The sequence below is a fragment of the Crinia signifera genome, chromosome 6 (genome assembly GCF_055691185.1).
Source record: "Crinia signifera chromosome 6, ASM5569118v1, whole genome shotgun sequence".
Taxonomy (NCBI): Eukaryota; Metazoa; Chordata; class Amphibia; order Anura; family Myobatrachidae; genus Crinia; species Crinia signifera.
This window is the reverse complement of record NC_139222.1, coordinates 50,319,978-50,342,529: the sequence shown is the minus strand read 5'-3', so window position 1 is coordinate 50,342,529 and position 22,552 is coordinate 50,319,978. Positions and strand designations below refer to the sequence as shown.

The 22,552-nt window shown below is 54.8% G+C and overlaps 1 long non-coding RNA gene across 2 annotated transcripts in view; it reads left to right on the top strand.

Moving 5' to 3' along the window:
- Nucleotides 1–1,630: 1,630 nt before the first annotated feature.
- Nucleotides 1,631–22,552, top strand: part of LOC146007647 (uncharacterized) — a 34,514-nt gene continuing 13,592 nt past the window's right edge. The window contains exons 1-2 of one of the 2 annotated variants that reach the window (XR_014444371.1): nucleotides 1,631–1,694; nucleotides 8,659–8,812. This is a non-coding gene — a long non-coding RNA (uncharacterized LOC146007647). The remainder of the gene's footprint in view (nucleotides 1,695–8,658; nucleotides 8,813–22,552) is intronic. The other variant, XR_014444370.1, reaches the window with a different exon arrangement.

Genomic DNA, 22,552 nt, shown 5'->3' with positions numbered 1-22,552 from the left:
TCCTGCAATGTCCTGGCATGTCAGGATGGCTACCTAAAAGACGATCGCAACCGCTGCTGACAAGAGTGCATCGACTGGCTGGAGTAGGTGCGGTGGTGCAAAGAAGGGAGTACGAAATATGTTGCTGATACACCGTATCACCTTGCATTCCCTACTGCGCTTCTCCCACCCCTCTGGCGGGTGCCGCAGATGAGAGGTGAAGGAGAGAGCTGAGCAGCACCACAGGTTCCCCCACCCTTCCAGCACCTCTGCCGCTGCCACTGAGAGACTAGAAGAGTGGAGCGCAGCGCCGAAGGCTTTCCTCACCCCTCCAGCGGCTCTCAGCCATTTCAAATATAGTGCAGCTCCGGAGCCAATCTGCCTGGGGTCAGGGGCCCAGGAGGGGCATGAGCCGACATGGTTGGAGGGAGCCCCCTGAGCAACAAGCATGTAATCTCCCCCGCCTTGGGCAACAAGGATGTAAACCCTTTTCCACCCCCTGGGCAATGAATGTGTAATCACCCCATGGCAATGAGCATGGAACCCCCCATGGCAGCAAGCATGTAATCCTCTCATGGCAACAAGCATGAAACCCCCTGTGCCAACAATCACAAAACTCCTGGCATAGAGCACGCAGCTCCTGGCAACTAGCATGTAGGTAAGCGGCACTTATGTGACATAATATGTAATAGGCATTACGGTGTGTGACATAATGACATGTAATGGGCATAATGGCATGTGGTTTAATAAGTAATGGGCATTAACGTGTGGTGCATAATGTGAAGTGGACTGTAACTAGACTCCCTTCATACACCTCAGAGATTACTAGACTGCCGGATGACAGGAAGTTTATTGTCATTAAGTCCTAAAACAGCGCAGTTGGAGGCTGATTCAGGATCGCACGTATCGATCCGAGGGGGTGATTCAGGAGTGATCGTCCCCAGTGTACTGATGGTGCTGCTCTGCATGCTTATGGCCAATTATACGCAAGTGCAGGGACGCTGTGCGAACGCTTTCGACACCTGTCAAAGGTGAGGTGCTTGCACGGGTAGGGGAGGAGGCGGGCAAAGGCCGGAGCACGGGAACGTTCAGCGTTTTATAAGCGTCCCCATGAAAATGCTGGCCGTTCCCTGAGAACGCAGGTGGGCCGGCGGCTGACCCCACATGATGTCAGCGCCCACCCCCTCTTTGGCGAACTCAGACGGAAAAGAAACTCAGTTTATAAGAGGAGAGAAATCATTTGATGGCCGCATGTGAGGGGATATGTTCGCGTACATCCCCTCGCATGTTACCGATAGGATTCGGTGGCAGGGGGCGCGTGTTATGCCGCTCACTAAGTAGCAATTGACCACTGCTTAGCGAGCGATACTGAATCAGGCCTTGAATTCGGAACCAGCCCTGATGGTCGGGGTTTGCGCATTTCCAATCCCTGACACCGAACGACTTTGGCGGGCCGGATTGGGGGGGAGGGGGTATGTATCCCCAGTCCCCCCTCTCTGAAAGGGTCCCCGTTCAAACCAGCTAAAAAAAAATTTTTTATATATACAGCTGAGCTGTGGGGAATACATGGAGACAGTTTTGGGTGTAATGTTGTAGAGTTTCAGATAGGTGGCGCTGCAGCGCACAGTTCCTCGGCTTTCAGGCAGCTCCTCTCTCTACACCTCACAGGGCTGTGAGATAGAGCTGCTTCTGTCCTGGTGAGGCTGACTCCCCAGGTATGTGTGCTTTGTTGTTGGTGCCAGCAGAAGGGGCATAGGCAGTGGGGTGAGGAGTGTAAGAACCATTAATACATCACTGTATGCTGGCCCAGTGAGCACTGTGATGTCTTGGTAGCAGCAGTGTGGGTGTGATTGCTTGTGGGGCTTATTTCCTTTAATAATGTCTATAGCTTGTGTGTTTTTATAAACATAGTGTGTGTTTATGTCACATGTGTATGCATGGTATGTGTGTGTATGTCCTGTGTGTATGTATGGTATATGTGCATATATGCCCTGTGTATATGTATGGTTTATGTACATATATGCCCTGTGTCTATGTATGGTATGTGTCTGTGTATGCCCTATAGGCTATGTATATACATATATATGTATGTATACTCTTATATTATTTATGAAATACATGCAGATGACTGGTGGTGTAGATGCCGGCAGTCAGAATACAGATGCCTTCATCCTATCCCTCCTTGCTAGTGCCTAACCTTCGTGCCCCACAGCCTAACCCTAACCCCCCTTCTTTCTAGTGGCCGAACCCTCCTGCCCGCAGCCTAACCCTAACTCCGCCACTATTGCCAAAACCTAATTTTCTTCCAGCCTGACGCTAGCCTGCCCCACATACTTATGATTGGGATCAGGGGGTAACTAGAACTTTCAGGGCCCCATAGCAAAATCTTGAAATGGCCTCCAACCTCCACCTTTGTCACTACAATGCTTCTATGGGGGGTGGGTCAGGTGCTAAAAAGAGAAGGTGGAGAGGGGGAGACAGAGAGCAGCAGGAGTGAGATAGAGAGGGGGTGAGGTGATGGGCGGGCGAGAGCTAGTGAGGTGACTAGGGATGATGAGGGGGAGGAGAGGATGCAGGTCAGGGGTGAGGTGACGGGGCGAGAGGTGGTCAGGTGACATGGGATGATGAGGGGGAGGAGAGGATGCAGCTCAGGGGTGAGGTGACGGGGCAAGAGGTGGTCAGCTGACATGGGATGATGAGGGGGAGGAGAGGATGCAGGTCAGGGGTGAGGTGACGGGGCGAGAGGTGGTCAGGTGACATGGGATGATGAGGGGAAGAGAGGATGCAGGTCAGGGGTGAGGTGACGGGGGTGAGGGGAGAGATTGTGAGGGGGTGGCAGGGATAGAGTTGGTGAGGTGATGTGACGAGGTGAGGTTACAGAGGGTGATGGGGGAAGAGGAGAGGATGCATGTCTTGATTTCACTAGCAATGGAGGGTCTTACATTCACAGCGCTGGCAGCCGCAGGCCTCCTCCTCCTCCCACAGCTGCAGTAACTTTTCTCCTCCGGTGCTCCTGCAGCCGCTGGGTCTTCTCCTTCCCCTGCTGCCACAGTGACTCACATGTCTCCTCAGGTGCCGGCAGCCAGATGAGAGGGGGTAAGGTGACATGCCGCCACGGTGCCACTGGTCTCTTGAGAGCCGGCAGCCACTGGGCTTCCTGCTGCTCCCACCCACCATAGTGACAGAATTAGTCCTCATATAGGCTCCTGCAGCCGCTGTGTTTCCTGCTCCCATTAAAAAAAAAAATCAACTTAAAATAGGGTGTAGGGGATTGCCCCCGTGCCCCACAGCAGTTGCATCCCCTGCACCCTCTGTAGTTACACCACTGATTGGGAGGTCTGCATTGATATTCTGACTGCCGGCATCCCATTACATCCCCCTGCTGAGGGACAGGAATGAATTCAGACCACGCATGGCACTGCAGTATTAAACCATTATATTACATTGCATTTATTAAACAGCATATTTGCAACATTTCTGGGTCACACAGGCTCTAATATGTCAATAAAAGATATGTATGTGTACACACACACACACACATGCATACACACACACACGTATACACACACACACTCACACACATGCATACACGCACACACACACATATATACATATATACATACATGCATTCACACACATGCATACACACACACAAACATGCATACACACACACATGCATACACACACACACAAATTTGTAATATGATTTTAATGTTAGACCTCAGGGCCCCCCTGTCAAAAGTCCCCTGGGCCCTCCAGAGCCTTAACCCAGCTGTGTGCGAGGGGCTGTGTGTGAGTACACTCACTCGCATGGTACTGACGGAGCGTTCGGATGGTTGTTATGAGCTCGCCAAGCAGCAGTTGACCCCTGCTTACCGAGCCTTGCTGAATCAGGCCCTTAGTGTGAATTGCTGCAATATAAACTACCAGACAATTACACTGAGAGAAGTGAATAGTTATTTTAAAAAGATTCATTAGGGTCGTACCCACGTGACCTAGGTAACGCCCATTACGACGCCTGCAGGTAACACCTCATAGCCCACTAAAAAAAAAGTAAAACCATAGATATACACTCTCCCGCCCCCATGCTTTAGTGCCGCACATTGCCCCGCTGCTGGCCGCTGCCCCGTCACTTCCTCGAAACCTCACCATACATATACAGTAACATATATCAGTTCCTGACCGTCCCCGGTCAGCGGCAGTGCCTGCCGCACAGTGCCCAGCTGCTGGATGCACCTGCCTCCTCCTGCCCGCTGTCCTCTTCTCTCATCGCTGCCCCACCTCCTCCCGCCCTGCCTCCTAGGGCGTAGGTGTAGGTGGGTGTAGGTGGGCAGGCTGACATGGGGGGAGAGGAGGATGCTGCTAGAGCAGGGGTGTAGGTGGGCAGGCTGACATGGGGGGAGAGGAGGATGCTGCTAGAGCAGGGGTGTAGGTGGGCAGGCTGACATGGGGGGAGAGGAGGATGCTGCTAGAGCAGGGGTGTAGGTGGGCAGGCTGACATGGGGGGAGAGGAGGATGCTGCTAGAGCAGGGGTGTCAGTGGGCAGGCTGACATGGGGGGAGAGAAGGATGCTGCTAGAGCAGGGGTGTCGGTGGGCAGGCTGACATGGGGGGAGAGGAGGATGCTGCTAGAGCAGGGGTGTAGGTGGGCAGGCTGACATGGGGGGAGAGGAGGATGCTGCTAGAGCAGGGGTGTAGGTGGGCAGGCTGACATGGGGGGAGAGGAGGATGCTGCTAGAGCAGGGGTGTAGGTGGGCAGGCTGACATGGGGGGAGAGGAGGATGCTGCTAGAGCAGGCAGGGGTGTAGGTGGGCAGGCTGACATGGGGGAGAGGAGGATGCTGCTAGAGCAGGGGTGTAGGTGGGCAGGCTGACATGGGGGGAGAGGAGGATGCTGCTAGAGCAGGGGTGTAGGTGGGCAGGCTGACATGGGGGAAGAGGATGATGCTGCTAGAGCAGGGGTGTAGGTGGGCAGGCTGACATGGGGGGGGGGAGGAGGATGCTGCTAGAGCAGGGGTGTAGGTATGCAGGCTGACATGGGGGGAGAGGAGGGTGCTGCTAGAGCAGGGGTGTAGGTGGGCAGGCTGACATGGGGGAAAGGAGGATGCTGTTAGAGCAGGGGTGTAGGTGGGCAGGCTGACATGGGGAGGGTGGAGGATTCTGCTAGAGCAGGGGTGTAGGTGGGCAGGCTGACATGGGGGGAGAGGAGGATGCTGCTAGAGCAGGGGTGTAGGTGGGCAGGCTGACATGGGGGGAGAGGAGGATGCTGCTAGAGCAGGGGTGTAGGTGGGCAGGCTGACATGGGGGGAGAGGAGGATACTGCTAGAGCAGGGGTGTAGGTGGGCAGGCTGACATGGGGGAAGAGGATGATGCTGCTAGAGCAGGGGTGTAGGTGGGCAGGCTGACATGGGGGGAGAGGAGGATACTGCTAGAGCAGGGGTGTAGGTGGGCAGGCTGACATGGGGGAGAGGAGGATGCTGCTAGAGCAGCGGTGTAGGTGGGCAGGCTGACATGGGGGGAGAGGAGGATGCTGCTAGAGCAGGGGTGTAGGTGGGCAGGCTGACATGGGGGGAGAGGAGGCTGCTGCTAGAGCAGGGGTGTAGGTGGGCAGGCTGACATGGAGGGAGAGGAGGATGCTGCTAGAGCAGGGGTGTAGGTGGGCAGGCTGACATGGGGGGAGAGGAGGATGCTGCTAGAGCAGGGGTGTAGGTGGGCAGGCTGACATGGGGGGAGAGGAGGATGCTGCTAGAGCAGGGGTGTAGGTGGGCAGGCTGACATGGGGGGAGAGGAGGATGCTGCTAGAGCAGGGGTGTAGGTGGGCAGGCTGACATGGGGGGAGAGGATGATGCTGCTAGAGCAGGGGTGTAGGTGGGCAGGCTGACATGGGAGGAGAGGAGGATGCTGCTAGAGCAGGGGTGTAGGTGGGCAGGCTGACATGGGGGGAGAGGAGGATGCTGCTAGAGCAGGGGTGTAGGTGGGCAGGCTGACATGGGGGGAGAGGAGGATGCTGCTAGAGCAGGGGTGTAGGTGGGCAGGCTGACATGGGGGGAGAGGAGGATGCTGCTAGAGCAGGGGTGTAGGTGGGCAGGCTGACATGGGGGGAGAGGAGGATGCTGCTAGAGCAGGGGTGTAGGTGGGCAGGCTGACATGGGGGGAGAGGAGGATGCTGCTAGAGCAGGGGTGTAGGTGGGCAGGCTGACATGGGGGAGAGGAGGATGCTGCTAGAGCAGGGATGTAGGTGGGCAGGCTGACATGGGGGGAGAGGAGGATGCTGCTAGAGCAGGGGTGTAGGTGGGCAGGCTGACATGGGGGGAGAGGAGGCTGCTGCTAGAGCAGGGGTGTAGGTGGGCAGGCTGACATGGGGGGAGAGGAGGCTGCTGCTAGAGCAGGGGTGTAGGTGGGCAGGCTGACATGGGGGAGAGGAGGATGCTGCTAGAGCAGAGGTGTAGGTGGGCAGGGTGACATGGGGGGAGAGGAGGATGCTGCTAGAGCAGGGGTGTAGGTGGGCAGGCTGACATCGGGGGAGAGGAGGATGCTGCTAGAGCAGGGGTGTAGGTGGGCAGGCTGACATGGGGGGAGAGGAGGATGCTGCTAGAGCAGGGGTGTAGGTGGGCAGGCTGACATGGGGGGAGAGGAGGATGCTGCTAGAGCAGGGGTGTAGGTGGGCAGGCTGACATGGGGGGAGAGGAGGATGCTGCTAGAGCAGGGGTGTAGGTGGGCAGGCTGACATGGGGGGAGAGGAGGATGCTGCTAGAGCAGGGGTGTAGGTGGGCAGGCTGACATGGGGGAGAGGAGGATGCTGCTAGAGCAGGGGTGTAGGTGGGCAGGCTGACATGGGGGGGAGAGGAGGATGCTGCTAGAGCAGCGGTGTAGGTGGGCAGGCTGACATGGGGGGAGAGGAGGATGCTGCTAGAGCAGGGGTGTAGGTGGGCAGGCTGACATGGGGGGAGAGGAGGATGCTGCTAGAGCAGGGGTGTAGGTGGGCAGGCTGACATGGGGGGAGAGGAGGATGCTGCTAGAGCAGGGGTGTAGGTGGGCAGGCTGACATGGGGGGAGAGGAGGATGCTGCTAGAGCAGGGGTGTAGGTGGGCAGGCTGACATGGGGGAAGAGGAGGATGCTGCTAGAGCAGGGGTGTAGGTGGGCAGGCTGACATGGGGGGAGAGGAGGATGCTGCTAGAGCAGGGGTGTAGGTGGGCAGGCTGACATGGGGGGAGAGGAGGATGCTGCTAGAGCAGCGGTGTAGGTGGGCAGGCTGACATGGGGGGAGAGGATGATGCTGCTAGAGCAGCGGTGTAGGTGGGCAGGCTGACATGGGGGGAGAGGAGGCTGCTGCTAGAGCAGGGGTGTAGATGGGCACGCTGACATGGGGGGAGAGGAGGATGCTGCTAGAGCAGGGGTGTAGGTGGGCAGGCTGACATGGGGGGAGAGGAGGATGCTGCTAGAGCAGGGGTGTAGGTGGGCAGGCTGACATGGGGGGAGAGGAGGATGCTGCTAGAGCAGGGGTGTCAGTGGGCAGGCTGACATTGGGGGAGAGGAGGATGCTGCTAGAGCAGGGGTGTAGGTGGGCAGGCTGCCACAGGGGAGGAGAGGAGGATTCTGCTAGAGCAGGGTTGTAGGTGGGCATGCTGACATGGGGGGGGAGAGGAGGATGCTACTAGAGCAGGGGTGTAGGTGGGCAGGCTGACATGGGGGGATAGGAGGATGCTGCTGGAGCAGGGGTTTAGGTGGGCAGGCTGACATGGGGGGAGAGGAGGATGCTGCTAGAGCAGGGGTGTAGGTGGGCAGGCTGACATGGGGGGAGAGGGGGATGCTGCTAGAGAAGGGGTGTAGGTGGGCAGGCTGACATGGGGGGAGAGGAGGATGCTGCTAGAGCAGGGGTGTAGGTGGGCAGGCTGACATCGGGGGGAGAGGAGGATGCTGCTACAATAGTAGAGTGGGTGAAGAGTCTGGAATGGAATAGAAGGACTTGGAATGGGTACTAGGGGCCGTGCGCATGTGCAGTTTATGAAGAATCGGCTGATATGCAAATTCGCAGCCACGTGATCAGGTCTGAATTAGCCCCAAGGAGATGGGGTGATACTCTATTGATGTATTTTATCACGCTGTTTGTGCTCATTAGGTTTAGCCACGCACAGCCACTGGTCACTTATTTCAGCCCGTCCCTCCCCGGCCGGTGTGAGCTGAAATGCCGCCTCCAGCGGCCGACAACGCACCGGATGGAGGAACTGTATTATAATCATCTTCTAATAAATCAGTATTTTAGTTGGTTTAGCATCTGTTCTATAAGGAGACCCTGGTTTCTGTATTTCCCCCGGAATGCCCTGTATACTATCTGATCACTCTCCCTCTCAGGGTTGGGCTACTTGGGCTACTTCAGGTGGGTACTTACAGAGCTCAATATACATTACACGGTTCCCAGGCGTCAGCTCGTCGCACTGACTATTCTTCACCTGTTACATTGGCCGGTGGCTATAATCAGTTTCCAGCTTATTTACAATGTGATCGTTCCACTACGTTGAATTACATATATTGTTTTTTACAGTATCTGCTCCACGCTTTACTATTATTTGCATGTCATGTAATACATAGATTTAACAGCATTTAATGTATGATAATTGCGAAAAAGACATTTCAGGGCTCAGTCAGAGAAATTATATCAGTGATTCCCCCCTTTTCATAGACTCCAATCCATGCTGGTCCGCACTCCCGGAATGCACAGGGGACTCCGGAATTTAGAGGCGATGTTCTGACTTCCAATAGTGCATCCCGTTACATCTGCTGGAATTCCCGCACCCCCTACACCTGGTATCCCGGAGGGCACCATTTAATAGCAGGTGAGTATGTGATCACTTCCTGTCTTGTAATTTACATATAGGGGATTATTCTGGTTGATTCGCAAGGCTGTAAATTTGCAGCGTTGTGATTACACCAAAGCCCGCCTTGTGAATGGTTGGCTGTTGCAGTAACATCCACAAAGTAACATCCATTCACAGGCCAGGGGGGAACGGCCACATCTTTTGATGGTTGCCGACCATTGAAGGATGTGGTGCGTGCATGCAAATAAAAGTGACTTTCAAGGCACTTACATATGTGGGCACACTGGGAAGGAAATGGGGGGGCAGCTGACATCCGGTGATATCAGCAGCTGCCCACCCCCCGCATCATGGCCTCATTAGCATGAGAACGCCTGAGTTCTTATAGGAACGTCCATGAAACACTCCCATATGCTAATGGGGCCACCCCCGCCCGCTGTCCTGGTTGCGTATGCACAGTGCCACCACCGTTCCCTGCGTGGCAACCAGAATAAGGGCCATAATGAGTTTTACATTCACATTTGCTGGAATGTAAGTAGAGATTTGTCCATAGGAGTTTTGTAGACACTACCATTTACATACTGAACAAATGACATCTGCATAGAAAATGGGGTCTACAGACCATATATAAGGTGTGCCCAAATGAAAAGGGAGACTACGGTTGTATGTAAACAATATTTTAATCAAAGAATATTTAATTACAGTTCATGTGTAACATTACAACTACACATAATTGACATTGATGCAATGATCCAGCGCGTAACAAGGGAGTGGATGGATTCAGTGTAGAAACTCCTTGGTTGCTGATGAATCCAGGTTTCCACGGTCTCCTGCACCTCCTTGTCACAGGTGAACCGTTCACCTTTAAGTGTTTGTTTTTTAAGTGGCCGAAGATATTGGAGTCACATGGGGAGATAACTTCACCATGCAGTGTAAATGTATATTTATAGAGAATATAACATCAGTTCTGGCCTCCATCCGCCCCAAGTTGCCAGCCTTTGATGTTATATTTTATATAAATTCAGCTTGGGTCACATATGATAAGTTGTTCACAGCAGCTGATCATGTGGGATCCTCAAGCAATGCAAATGCAGGAGGATGTGCTTACCACCCCCTGCTGGCATTTGTGATCATATCAAACTGCGATGCAATGGCAGTGTAGCGGGTCATTGCGACCATTGGTCGGGGTGTTCCTATACGACTACAGCTTAAGTAAGTCTCATCTTACTCAGTCTTGCAGTCGCAGGCTGGCTTGCGAGGTGAAGAAAACTTCACCTTGCAGCGTAAGTGTATATTTATATAAAATATAACATCAGTTCTGGCCTCCATCCGCCCCAAGTTGCCAGCCAATCACTCACCTTTGATGTTATATTTTATATAAATTTAGCTGAGCTTCCGGTACGGGGCGGAGAAAGGGCACCATGACGGCGGAGGGGGAGGACGGATGGCGGCACGGTGACTACTCCCCCCCCACCCCGGCCGGGGCGGGCGCACTGCAACGGCAGGAGATGCACGGAGATGCGGCACTGGATGACGCCACACTGGACCAGGCCGCAGCCAGCGGCGAACAGCTCAGCCCCCGGGTACGGCACCATAGGCTCAGGACCCGGCCACAGGCACGGTTCCCGGCATGATGACCTCCGAGGCGATGGTGGCCCCCATCGGCACCTGGAGGCGGCTTCCGGCCAGGACAGGGAAAAGATCAGGCCCAAGCTGCTGTCCATCAGCAGATGCAGGAGTCCGCAGCGACCAGTGGCGCCTCATATGGCTGCCTAGGCGCTGTGCAGCTCGGCGGGTATGTGTTCCCTGTGTGATACTGTACTGTCCCGGCTTATATTGTTACATACCTGGCTGCTGCAACGACCAGTGGTGCCGCTGATGGCTGCCTAGGTGCTGTGCAGCTCGGCAGGTATGTGTTCCCTGTGTGAAAACTGTACTGTCCCTGCTTATTAGTGTTCACTCTAGCAGTTAGAGAGGGCAGGGCGCCGGGGGCGGACCGGGCCGCCAATGTCACAAGAGGGGCATGCCCGGTCCGCTGCCGTCATCAAGGGGGGCGGGCCCGGCCACCGCCGTCACCAAAGGGGGCGGGCCCGGCCCCTCCGAAGTCGGTGTGCTGCTGAGGAAGGGCTGGGCATCGCCATCTACGGCGGCACTTTGCTTCCCCGTGAGGCTGTTTTAGCGGGGCGCTGCTAGAGCTAAAGCAGCCTAGCGGGAACACTACTTATATCGTTACCTACCTGGCTGCTGCAGAGACCAGTGGCGCCACTGATGGCTGCCTATGCGCTGTGCTGCTCGTCGGACATGTGGTCCCCGCATGTAATGTCTCAATGTAATGTATGTAATGCCCCCCCCCCCCCCCCTTATCCATGCTTGATGCTGCACTGTAAATCCCCAAAAAATTCCTAGTGTGCGCAAGCACACATGGCCAATAAAGTTAATTCTATTCTATTCTATTCTTGGGTCGCAAATGATAAGCAGCTTATCATGTGGGATCCTCAAGCAATGCAAATGCAGGAGGAGGTGCATACCACCCCTTGCCGGCATTTGTGATCAAAGCAAACTGCGATGCAATGGCAGTTTAGAGGGACATTGTGACCATCGGTTGCAGTGTCCCTCTATGGCTACAGCTTAAGTAAGTCTCCCCTTACTCAGTCTTGCAGTCGCAGGCTGGTTTGCAAGGCGAAGGAACTTCACCTTGCAGCGTAAATGTATATTTATACAAAATATAAAATCAGTTCTGGCCTCCATCCGCCCCAAGTTGCCAGCCAATTCCTCGCCTTTGATTTTATATTTTATATAAATTCAGCTTGGGTTACATATGATAAGCTGCTCACAGCAGCTTATCACGTGGGATCCACAAGCAATGCAAATGCAGGAGGAGGTGCATACCACCCCCTGCCGACATTTGTGATCATATGAAACTGCGATGCAATGGCAGTTTACAAGGACACTGCGACCATCGGTCATGTTCACCCTCTATGACTACAGCCTAAGTAAGTCTCCTCTTACTCAGGCTTGCAGTCGCAGGCCGGTTTAATTTTTGGACTGCACTTGATGCACGCGATGTATTGCACGTTATAGATAGAAAGTTAGAGCATGTGACATGTGTCCTGTGTGTTGAGGTACCAGGAGTACCTTGTTGTGTGAAGAAGCCGATGGTCCATGGTCCCGGACTGCTACGGCCGTACCGTTCGCACAAGCTGATCTACGTTCTTCCTAGGTCAGTGTCCTGTACACTCTCACGTGGTGACAGCCGCATGCAGCTGGCAGTCATAGCCATTGCTGGGGAGCGATGATTTAGGCAGGCTGTCAGTACGTTTAAAGTGCAGACATGCAGCAAGTTGGTATCACAGATGTGCAGCAGGTTGGTGTCACAGATGAGGCGGGAATCCTTTGGAATCCTTTGTCAACCTGGCTAAAGTGCTCAGATTTTAAGAGGCTTTAGAGAGTTGATGTTCCGGTCTCTCGGTCTCCAGTACTTGATGGACAGACCAATCCTTGGGATGCGTTTCGCCGCACTCAGGGTTGCTTTTTACAGGACGCCTCCCCACTTAAGCGCTGCAGACACCATTTATTTCCCAGCATAGAGAACAGGTCTGAATCAGGCTCTCAGTTTGGATTGCATATGATAAGCTGCTTGCAATAGTTTATCATGTGCAATCCTTAAGCAATGCAAATGCAGGAGGAGGTGCATTCCACCCCCTGCCTCCATTTGCCATTGTATCAAACTGTGATTGCAGTTTAGAAGAACATCGGGACCATCGGTGGCTGTGACCCTTTGCGACTGCAGCCTGAGTAAAGGGGCATACACACGTAGAGATCTGTGCTAAGCAATTTTTCTAAGCAATTTTGCTAAGCAACTTTGCTGGTGTCGATCTTCCATGGGGAGCACATATACACGCAGAGATTTGTGCTAAGCAATAATAGTGGGTGGATATTACCAGAGGGGAAGTTTTGTTTTCTTTTTTTTTCTCATATTTTACTGATGTTGTATGCATACGTATTTTTTCAATACGAATTTGTATTTATCAGCCATTAAATACTAATTTGTATCAGCAGAAGCCTACATGGATCATTCAGATCCGTGCAAGTGTCAGTGTAAAAAATAAATATTTTTAAAAAAATGTCATCAAAGGGTGCGGGTCCAGCCGCCGCCATCATCAAAGGGGGCAGGCCTGGCCCCTCCGAAGTCGCTCCACTGCCTTGTAAGTGCCGGGTATCGCCGTCTACAGCGGCGCTGGGCTTCCCCATGAGGCTGTTTAAGTGGGGCGCTGCTAGAGGGGCAGGGCGAATTTTGCCCTTTAAAAATGTGGTCCCCGCATGTAATGTCTCAATGGAGGTTATTCTGGTCGGTGCGTACATTCCCGAAATCTTTCGGAGCGGGCCGCACGCCACGCTGTGCGGTCATCGTCCGAAGAAACGCCCACCGGACCTCCACATACGGACGGACTCACACTGGAACAACAGGGCGTATTTACGGACGACATCCAAACCTTGCGTGTGCGGTGGAAACACACATATTCTGCACGGTCTTACCTCGTCAGAACGGACGGGAACCTGCCCGTACGCGCCCATGCGGTGTATTTACATCCCCAAATGTGTGGTTTAATTGGTAAATGTAGAAGTGACATGTATATTTATATTAGTGATAGTAAGTTCTGTCCATTGGTTGCAGTGTAAATGTGTGTCCAAACTGCAGCATATATGTGTGTGTTTAGTAATGGTCCATTTAAGCTGCAATGGTTCCAATTGAAGCAATGAGAAGAGTGTAATTAATGATTAATGAGTAAAGGAGTGGATTGTATTGTGTTCAGCTGACATTGGTTGAGGTGCGCCCGTAGTGATTAGGCGTTCCGATTGCCTAGCGCATGACCGAGTGGTGTCCGCAAAGAAATACTTGCTTATGAACACTGCATATTTCTAGCCTTTTGGTTCGCGTGCATTCGGTGTGCTGTCCGCATGCACGGCTACCAGAATGAGTGCACTCCCTCGTGTACGCCCATGTTTACGCCCAGTTTAGCCCACTTTGAAACTACGCCCCTGTGTAGTACCGAATGACTCCCATAAGACGCCCATATTTCCAGAGTGATTGCTGTGCACATTTCTGTACGGTATTAGTGAGAACAAGTACGGAGACCATGCATGGCACATGCGCATAGCGTTGCCCACGCATGCGCAGACGGCTAAAAAACGCCATCCGTAAGAATTCAGGAAAGTACGCACAGACCAGAATAAGGCCCAATGTAATGTATGTAATGCCTCCCCCCCCCCTTATCCATGCTTGATGCTGCACTGTAAATCCCCCAAAAAATCCTAGTGTGCGCAAGCACACATGGCCAATAAAGTTGATTCTATTCTATTCTATTCTTGGGTCGCAAATGATAAGCAGCTTATCATGTGGGATCCTCAAACAATGCAAATGCAGGAGGAGGTGCATACCACCCGTTGCCGGCATTTGTGATCAAATCAAACTGCGATGCAATGGCAGTTTAGAGGGACATTGTGACCATCGGTTGCAGTGTCCCTCTATGGCTACAGCTTAAGTAAGTCTCCCCTTACTCAGTCTTGCAGTCGCAGGCTGGCTTGCAAGGCGAAGGAACTTCACCTTGCAGCGTAAATGTATTTTTATATAAAATATAAAATCAGTTCTGGCCTCCATCCGCCCCAAGTTGCCAGCCAATTCCTCGCCTTTGATTTTATATTTTATATAAATTCAGCTTAGGTCACATATGATAAGCTGTTAACAGCAGCTTATCACGTGGGATCCTCAAGCAATGCAAATGCAGGAGGAGGTAAATACTACCCCCTGCCGGCATTTGTGATCATATCAAACTGCGATGCAATGGCAGTTTACAAGGACACTGCGACCATCGGTCACGTTCACCCTCTACGACTAAAGCCTAAGTAAGTCTCCTCTTACTCAGGCTTGCAGTCGCAGGCCGGCTTAATTTTTGGACTACACTTGATACGCGCGATGTATTGCACGTTATAGATAGAAAGTTAGAGCATGTGACATGTGTCCTGTGTGTTGAGGTACCAGGAGTACCTTACTGTGTGGAGAAGCCGATGGTCCATGGTCCCGGACTGCTACGACCGTACCGTTAGCACAAGCTGATCTACGTTCTTCCTAGGTCAGTGTCCTGTACACTCTCACGTGGTGACAGCCGCATGCAGCTGGCAGTCATAGCATTGCTGGGGAGCGATGATTTAGGCAGGCTGTCAGTATGTTTAAAGTGCAGACATGCAGCAAGTTGGTATCACAGATGTGCAGCAGGTTGGTGTCACAGATGAGGCAGGAATCCTTTGGAAACGCGTTTTCCAGCGCTCAGGCCGGCTTTGTCAACCTGGCTAAAGTGCTCAGATTTTAAGAGGCTTTAGAGAGTTGATGTTCCGGTCTCTCGGTCTCCAGTACTTGATGGACAGACCAATCCTTGGGATGCGTTTTCGTCTCATTTAGGGTTGCTTTTTACATGACGCCTCCCCACTTAAGCGCTGCAGACACCATTTGAGGGGGGAGATAGAGGGTGAGGGCAGAGACTCTGAGGGGGGAGTTATAGAGAGGGTGAGGGCAGAGACACTGAGGGGGGGGAGTTAGAGAGAGGGTGGCAGAGATGCTGAGGGGGGGAGTTAGAGATTGGGTGAGGGCAGAGACACTGAGGGGGGAGTTAGAGAGTGGGTGATGGCAGAGAGGCTGACGGGGGGTTAGAGAGAGCGTGAGGGCAGAGACGCTGAGGGGGGAGTTAGAGAGAGGGTGAGGGCAGAGACGCTGAGGGGTGAGTTAGAGAGTTAGTGAGGGCAGAGAGGCTGAGGGGGGAGTTAGAGAGAGGGTGAGGGCAGAGACGCTGAGGGGGGAGTTAGTGAGGGCTGAGGGGGGAGTTAGAGAGAGGGTGAGGGCAGAGACGCTGAGGGTGGAGTTAGAGAGAGGGAGAGGTCAGAAACGCTGATTTGGGAGTTAGAGAGAGGGTGAGGGCAGAGACGCTGAAGGGGGAGTTAGAGAGTGGGTATGGGCAGAGAGGCTGAGGGGGAGTTAGAGTGAAGGTGAGGGCAGAGATGCTGAGGGGGGAGTTAGAGAGAGGGTGAGGGCATTAACGCTGAGGGGGGAGATAGAGGGTGAGGGCAGAGACTCTGAGGGGGGGAGTTATAGAGAGGGTGAGGGCAGAGACACTGAGGGGGGGGAGTTAGAGAGAGGGTGAGGGCAGAGACGCTGAGGGGGGGAGTTAGAGATTTAGTGCGGGCAGAGAGGCTGAGGGGGGAGTTAGAGAGAGAGGGTGAGGGCAGAGACACTGAGGGGGGAGTTAGAGAGAGGGGGGAGTTAGAGAGTGGGTGAGGGCAGAGAGGCTGAGGGTGGAGTTAGAGAGAGAGGGTGAGGGCAGAGACGCTGAGGGGGGAGTTAGAGAGAGGGTGAGGGGGGAGTTAGAGAGAGAGGGTAAGGGCAGAGATGCTGAGGGGGGAGTTAGAGAGTTAGAGCTGAGGGGGGAGTTAGAGAGAGGGTGAGGGCATTAACGCTGAGGGGGGAGATAGAGGGTGAGGGCAGAGACTCTGAGGGGGGGAGTTAGAGAGAGAGGGTGAGGGCAGAGACACTGAGGTGGGGGGGAGTTAGAGAGAGGGTGAGGGCAGAGACGCTGAGGGGGGAGTTAGAGAGTGGGTGAGGGCAGAGACACTGAGGGGGGAGTTAGAGAGTGGGTGATGGCAGAGAGGCTGAGGGGGGGGTTAGAGAGAGGGTGAGGGCAGAGACGCTGAGGGGGGAGTTAGAGAGTTAGTGAGGGCAGAGAGGCTGAGGGGGGAGTTAGAGAGAGGGTGAGGGCAGAGACGCTGAGGGGGGAGTTAGAGAGACGTTGAGGGCAGAGATGCTGAGGGGGGAGTTAGAGAGTCAGGGCGGGATTCTCTAAGCTAAAAATGCGGTAAAAACCCTGTTATCTGGGTTTTTACCGCATTTTGGGATGCTGTAAGCATCCCCCCGCCGGGTTATCGCGGCGGGGGGCATCGCCAGAAAAATCTGGCGATGCCCCATAGAAGCCAATGGGCTTCTATCGCAACTCTCCGCCGCCCCCGCCTACCCCCCGCCGCCCCGCATCGCCCCCTCACCTGTGTCCGGGCAGCACAGCGCAGTGCTGCCCGGACCTGTAACCTCCTCCCTGCACTAATCCTCTTCCGGGTGCAGGGAGGAGGAGAGCCCGGCGCAGCAGCAGCAGCGCCGGGTGTGGGAGGGAGGGGAGAGCCGCCGGGACCTGCTGGGACCCGGCGACTCTCACCGCAAAGGACAGCTCTTAACGCAAGAGCTGTCCTTTGCCTTAATTATCGCATATGTTACAGCATATGCGATAATTAAATATGCGATGCGTGGCGAAGGGGGGCGGAGATTCTTAGAGAATCTCCCCATTAGTGAGGGCAGAGAGGCTGAGGGGGGAGTTAGAGAGAGAGGGTGAGGGCAGAGACAATGAGGGGGGAGTTAGAGAGAGGGGGGAGTTCGAGAGTGGGTGAGGGCAGAGAGGCTGAGGGGGGAGTTAGAGAGAGAGGGTGAGGGCAGAGGCGCTGAGGGGGGAGTTAGAGAGAGGGTGAGGGGGGAGTTAGAGAGAGAGGGTGAGGGCAGAGAAGCTGAGGGGGGAGTTAGAGAGAGAGGGTGAGGGCAGAGAAGCTAAGGGGGGAGTTTGAGAGTTAGTGAAGGCAGAGAGGCTGAGGGGGGAGTTAGAGAGAGGGTGAGGGCAGAGATGCTAAGGGGGGAGTTAGAGAGAGGGTGAGGGGGGAGTTAGAGAGAGAGGGTGAGGGCAGAGAAGCTGAGGGGGGAGTTAGAGAGTTAGTGAGGGCAGAGAGGCTGAGGGGGGAGTTAGAGAGAGGGTGAGGACAGAGAGGCTGAGGGGGAAGTTAGAGAGTTAGTGAGGGCTGAGGGGGGGAGTTAGAGAGAGGGTGAGGGCAGAGACGCTGAGGGGGGAGTTAGAGAGAGGGTGAGGGCAGAGACGCTGTGGGGGGAGTTAGAGAGTGGGCAAGGGCAGAGAGGGTGAGGATAGAGATGCTGAGGGGGGAGTTAGAGAGTGGGTGAGGGCAGAGAGGCTGAGGGGGGAGTTAGAGAGAGGGTGAGGGCAGAGAGGCTGAGGGGGGAGTTAGAGAGAGGGTGAGGGCAGAGACGCTGAGGGGGGAGTTAGAGAGTTAGTGAGGGCTGAGGGGGGGGAGTTTGAGAGAGGGTGAGGGCAGAGACGCTGAGGGGGGAGTTAGAGAGAGGGTGAGGGCAGAGACGTTGTGGGGGGAGTTAGAGAGTGGGCAAGGGCAGAGAGGGTGAGAGCAGAGACGCTGAGGGGGGAGTTAGAGAGAGGGTGAGGGCAGAGACGCTGAGGGGGGGAGTTAGAGAGTGGGTGAGGGCAGAGACACTGAGGGGGGAGTTAAAGAGTGGGTGATGGCAGAGAGGCTGAGGGGGGTGGGGGTTTAGAGAGAGGGTGAGGGCAGAGACGCTGAGGGGGGAGTTAGAGAGAGGGTGAGGGCAGAGACGCTGAGGGGGGAGTTAGAGAGAGGGTGAGGGCAGAGACGCTGTGGGGGGAGTTAGAGAGTGGGCAAGGGCAGAGAGGGTGAGGATAGAGATGCTGAGGGGGGAGTTAGAGAGTGGGTGAGGGCAGAGAGGCTGAGGGGGGAGTTAGAGAGAGGGTGAGGGCAGAGAGGCTGAGGGGGGAGTTAGAGAGAGGGTGAGGGCAGAGACGCTGAGGGGGGAGTTAGAGAGTTAGTGAGGGCTGAGGGGGGGGAGTTTGAGAGAGGGTGAGGGCAGAGACGCTGAGGGGGGAGTTAGAGAGAGGGTGAGGGCAGAGACGTTGTGGGGGGAGTTAGAGAGTGGGCAAGGGCAGAGAGGGTGAGAGCAGAGACGCTGAGGGGGGAGTTAGAGAGAGGGTGAGGGCAGAGACGCTGAGGGGGGGAGTTAGAGAGTGGGTGAGGGCAGAGACACTGAGGGGGGAGTTAAAGAGTGGGTGATGGCAGAGAGGCTGAGGGGGGTGGGGGTTTAGAGAGAGGGTGAGGGCAGAGACGCTGAGGGGGGAGTTAGAGAGAGGGTGAGGGCAGAGACGCTGAGGGGGGAGTTAGAGAGTTAGTGAGGGCAGAGAGGCTGAGGGGGGAGTTAGAGAGAGAGGGTGAGGGCAGAGATGCTGTGGGGGGAGTTAGAGAGAGGGTGAGGGGGGAGTTAGAGAGAGAGGGTGAGGGCAGAGAAGCTGAGGGGGGAGTTAGAGAGTTAGTGAGGGCAGAGAGGCTGAGGGGGGAGTTAGAGAGAGGGTGAGGACAGAGAGGCTGAGGGGGGAGTTAGAGAAAGGGTGAGGGCAGAGACGCTGAGGGGGGAGTTAGAGAGTTAGTGAGGGCTGAGGGGGGGAGTTAGAGAGAGGGTGAGGGCAGAGACGCTGTGGGGGGAGTTAGAGAGAGGGTGAGGGCAGAGACGCTGTGGGGGGAGTTAGAGAGTGGGCAAGGGCAGAGAGGGTGAGGGCAGAGATGCTGAGGGGGGAGTTAGAGAGCTAGTGAGGGCAGAGAGGCTGAGGGGGGAGTTAGAGAGAGAGTGAGGGCAGAGAGGCTGAGGGGGGAGTTAGAGAGGGTGAGGGCAGAGACGCTGAGGGGGGAGTTAGAGAGTTAGTGAGGGCTGAGGGGGGGGGAGTTAGAGAGAGGGTGAGGGCAGAGACGCTGAGGGGGGAGTTAGAGAGAGGGTGAGGGCAGAGACGTTGTGGGGGGAGTTAGAGAGTGGGCAAGGGCAGAGAGGGTGAGGGCAGAGACGCTGAGGGGGGAGTTAGAGAGAGGGTGAGGGCAGAGACGCTGAGGGGGGGGAGTTAGAGAGTGGGTGAGGGCAGAGACACTGAAGGGGGAGTTAAAGAGTGGGTGATGGCAGAGAGGCTGGGGGGGGGGTTTAGAGAGAGGGTGAGGGCAGAGACGCTGAGGGGTTAGTTAGAGAGTGGGTGAGGGCAGAGACACTGAGGGGGGGAGTTAGAGAGTTAGTGAGGGCAGAGAGGCTGAGGGGGGAGTTAGAGAGAGGGTGAGGGCAGAGACGCTGAGGGGGGAGTTAGAGAGAGGGTAAGGGCAGAGACGCTGAGGGGGGAGTTAGAGAGTTAGTGAGGGCAGAGAGGCTGAGGGGGGAGTTAGAGAGATAGGGTGAGGGCAGAGACACTGAGGGGGGAGTTAGAGAGAGGGGGGAGTTAGAGAGTGGGTGAGGGCAGAGAGGCTGAGGGGGGAGTTAGAGAGAGAGGGTGAGGGCAGAGACGCTGAGGGGGGAGTTAGAGAGAGAGGGTGAGGGCAGAGACGCTGAGGGGGGAGTTAGAGAGAGGGTGGGGGCAGAGACGCTGAGGGGGGAGTTAGAGAGTGGGCGAGGGCAGAGAGGGTGAGGACAGAGAAGCTGAGGGGGGAGTTAGAGAGAGCAGCAGTGTGGGCATGGATGATGGGGGGTGGTGCGAGCGATGGTAAGGCAGTAGAGAGTAGGGGTGCGCTGTTAGGCTATTGGCCCTGGGGTGGTATGTGTATAATGCTTAATCCTCAATCCTTAAGCAGTGCAAACGCAGGAGGAGGTGCATTCCACCCCCTGCCTCCATTTGTGATCATAACAAACTGCGATTGCAGTTTAGAAAAACATCAGGACCATCGGTGGCTGTGACGCTGCGACTGCAGCCTGAGTAAGTCTCATCTCTCTCAGGCTTGCAGTTGTAGGTCGGCTTGCGAGACAAAGGAAACTTTGCGTTGCAGCTTAAATGTATATAAGATATAACATCAGTTCTGGCCTCCGTCCTCCCTAAATAATCCAGCCAAACCCTCGCCATTGATGTTATATTTTATATACATTTTTAGAAGATGCCTGGGGCGAAATGTAATAGGGTGCGATTTTTGGACGAGTTCCAAACTCGCCAGAAATCGCACCTTTAAAAATCGCGTTTTTTGCCGCGAATTCGCATATGTAATGAGATGCGAATTAGCGGCAAAAAATGCGATTTGCCGCGATTTCCAGTCATGAAAATGTGCGCATTTTCAGTCATGAAAATGTGCGCATTTTCATATATGCGATTTTGGGTAAAAAAATAAAATTAAAAAAAAAAACGGCGTGGGGTCCCCCCTCCAGAGCATAACCAGCCCCGGGCTGAAAGAGCCGGTCCTGGTTTCATAAAATCACAGGAACAAACAAGTTGGGGTTCCGTGCATTTTATAAAACCAGCACCAGGCTCAAGGGCCGGTCCTGGTTCCCAAAATACGGGGGACAAAATGACTAGGGGTCCCCCGTATTTCAAGAACCAGCACCGGGCCCAACCAGCCAGCAGGGTAATGCCACAGCCGGGGGGAGACTTTTTATACAAGTCCCCCCGGCCAAAGCATTTAGCCCTCTGACCGGTCAGCATGGGCAGGGGTCCTGGGGGAGTGGGGACCCCCCCAAAGAAGGGGTCCCCCCCCCTCCAGAACTTACCAGCCCATGCTGAAGCCCGGGGCTGTCCTCGATGCCCCTGGGCGGTGGGCATCGAGCTGATATTTGGTGTAAAAAAATAGATAAACTATTGTTTTTTACTGTGGCACTACAAGTGCCAGCAAGCCTCCCCAGCAAGCTGGGACTTGGAGAACCACAAGTCCCAGCCTGCTGGGCATTAAAGGGCCCGCTGGCACTTGTAGTTCCACAGTTAAAAAAATAGTGCACAAAACACACTGACACACATTTTAAATAAAACTTTAATACACCCATTACACACATACTAATACTTACCTATCTTCTTCCCGTAGGTAGCCCTGGTCCTGATGTCCTCCGGTCCTGTGTCGGCGTTCCTCTTCATGTCGACGTCCTTCTTGAAGTCGACGTCCCTGTCGGCGATGGCGTCCGGTGTCCGGGTCCGACGAAATCCATGGAGGAAGCTGTGGAAGGAAACCATACTCACCTGTCCCAGCGCGACGTAGTCCAGGTAAGGGTCTTGGAAAAAAAACAAACCGACACCCGAATCCAAGCGGACACGACGGAGACGCACGTGTGTTTGTTTACATCGTGCGGCTCCGCCTCCCGAATGCCGCTATTGGCCGCCTTGCGGCCTAGCGGCTCCTGATTGGCCGCAAGGCGGCCAATAGCGGCATTCGGGAGGCGGAGCCGCACGATGTAAACACCGTGCGTCTCCGTCGTGTCCGCTTGGATTCGGGTGTCGGTTTGTTTTTTTTCCAAGACCCTTACCTGGACTACGTCGCGCTGGGACAGGTGAGTATGGTTTCCTTCCACAGCTTCCTCCATGGATTTCGTCGGACCCGGACACCGGACGCCATCGCCGACAGGGACGTCGACTTCAAGAAGGACGTCGACATGAAGAGGAACGCCGACACAGGACCGGAGGACATCAGGACCAGGGCTACCTACGGGAAGAAGATAGGTAAGTATTAGTATGTGTGTAATGGGTGTATTAAAGTTTTATTTAAAATGTGTGTCAGTGTGTTTTGTGCACTATTTTTTTAACTGTGGAACTACAAGTGCCAGCGGGCCCTTTAATGCCCAGCAGGCTGGGACTTGTGGTTCTCCAAGTCCCAGCTTGCTGGGGAGGCTTGCTGGCACTTGTAGTGCCACAGTAAAAAACAATAGTTTATCTATTTTTTTACACCAAATATCAGCTCGATGCCCACCGCCCAGGGGCATCGAGGACAGCCCCGGGCTTCAGCATGGGCTGGTAAGTTCTGGAGGGGGGGGACCCCTTCTTTGGGGGGGTCCCCACTCCCCCAGGACCCCTGCCCATGCTGACCGGTCAGAGGGCTAAATGCTTTGGCCGGGGGGACTTGTATAAAAAGTCTCCCCCCGGCTGTGGC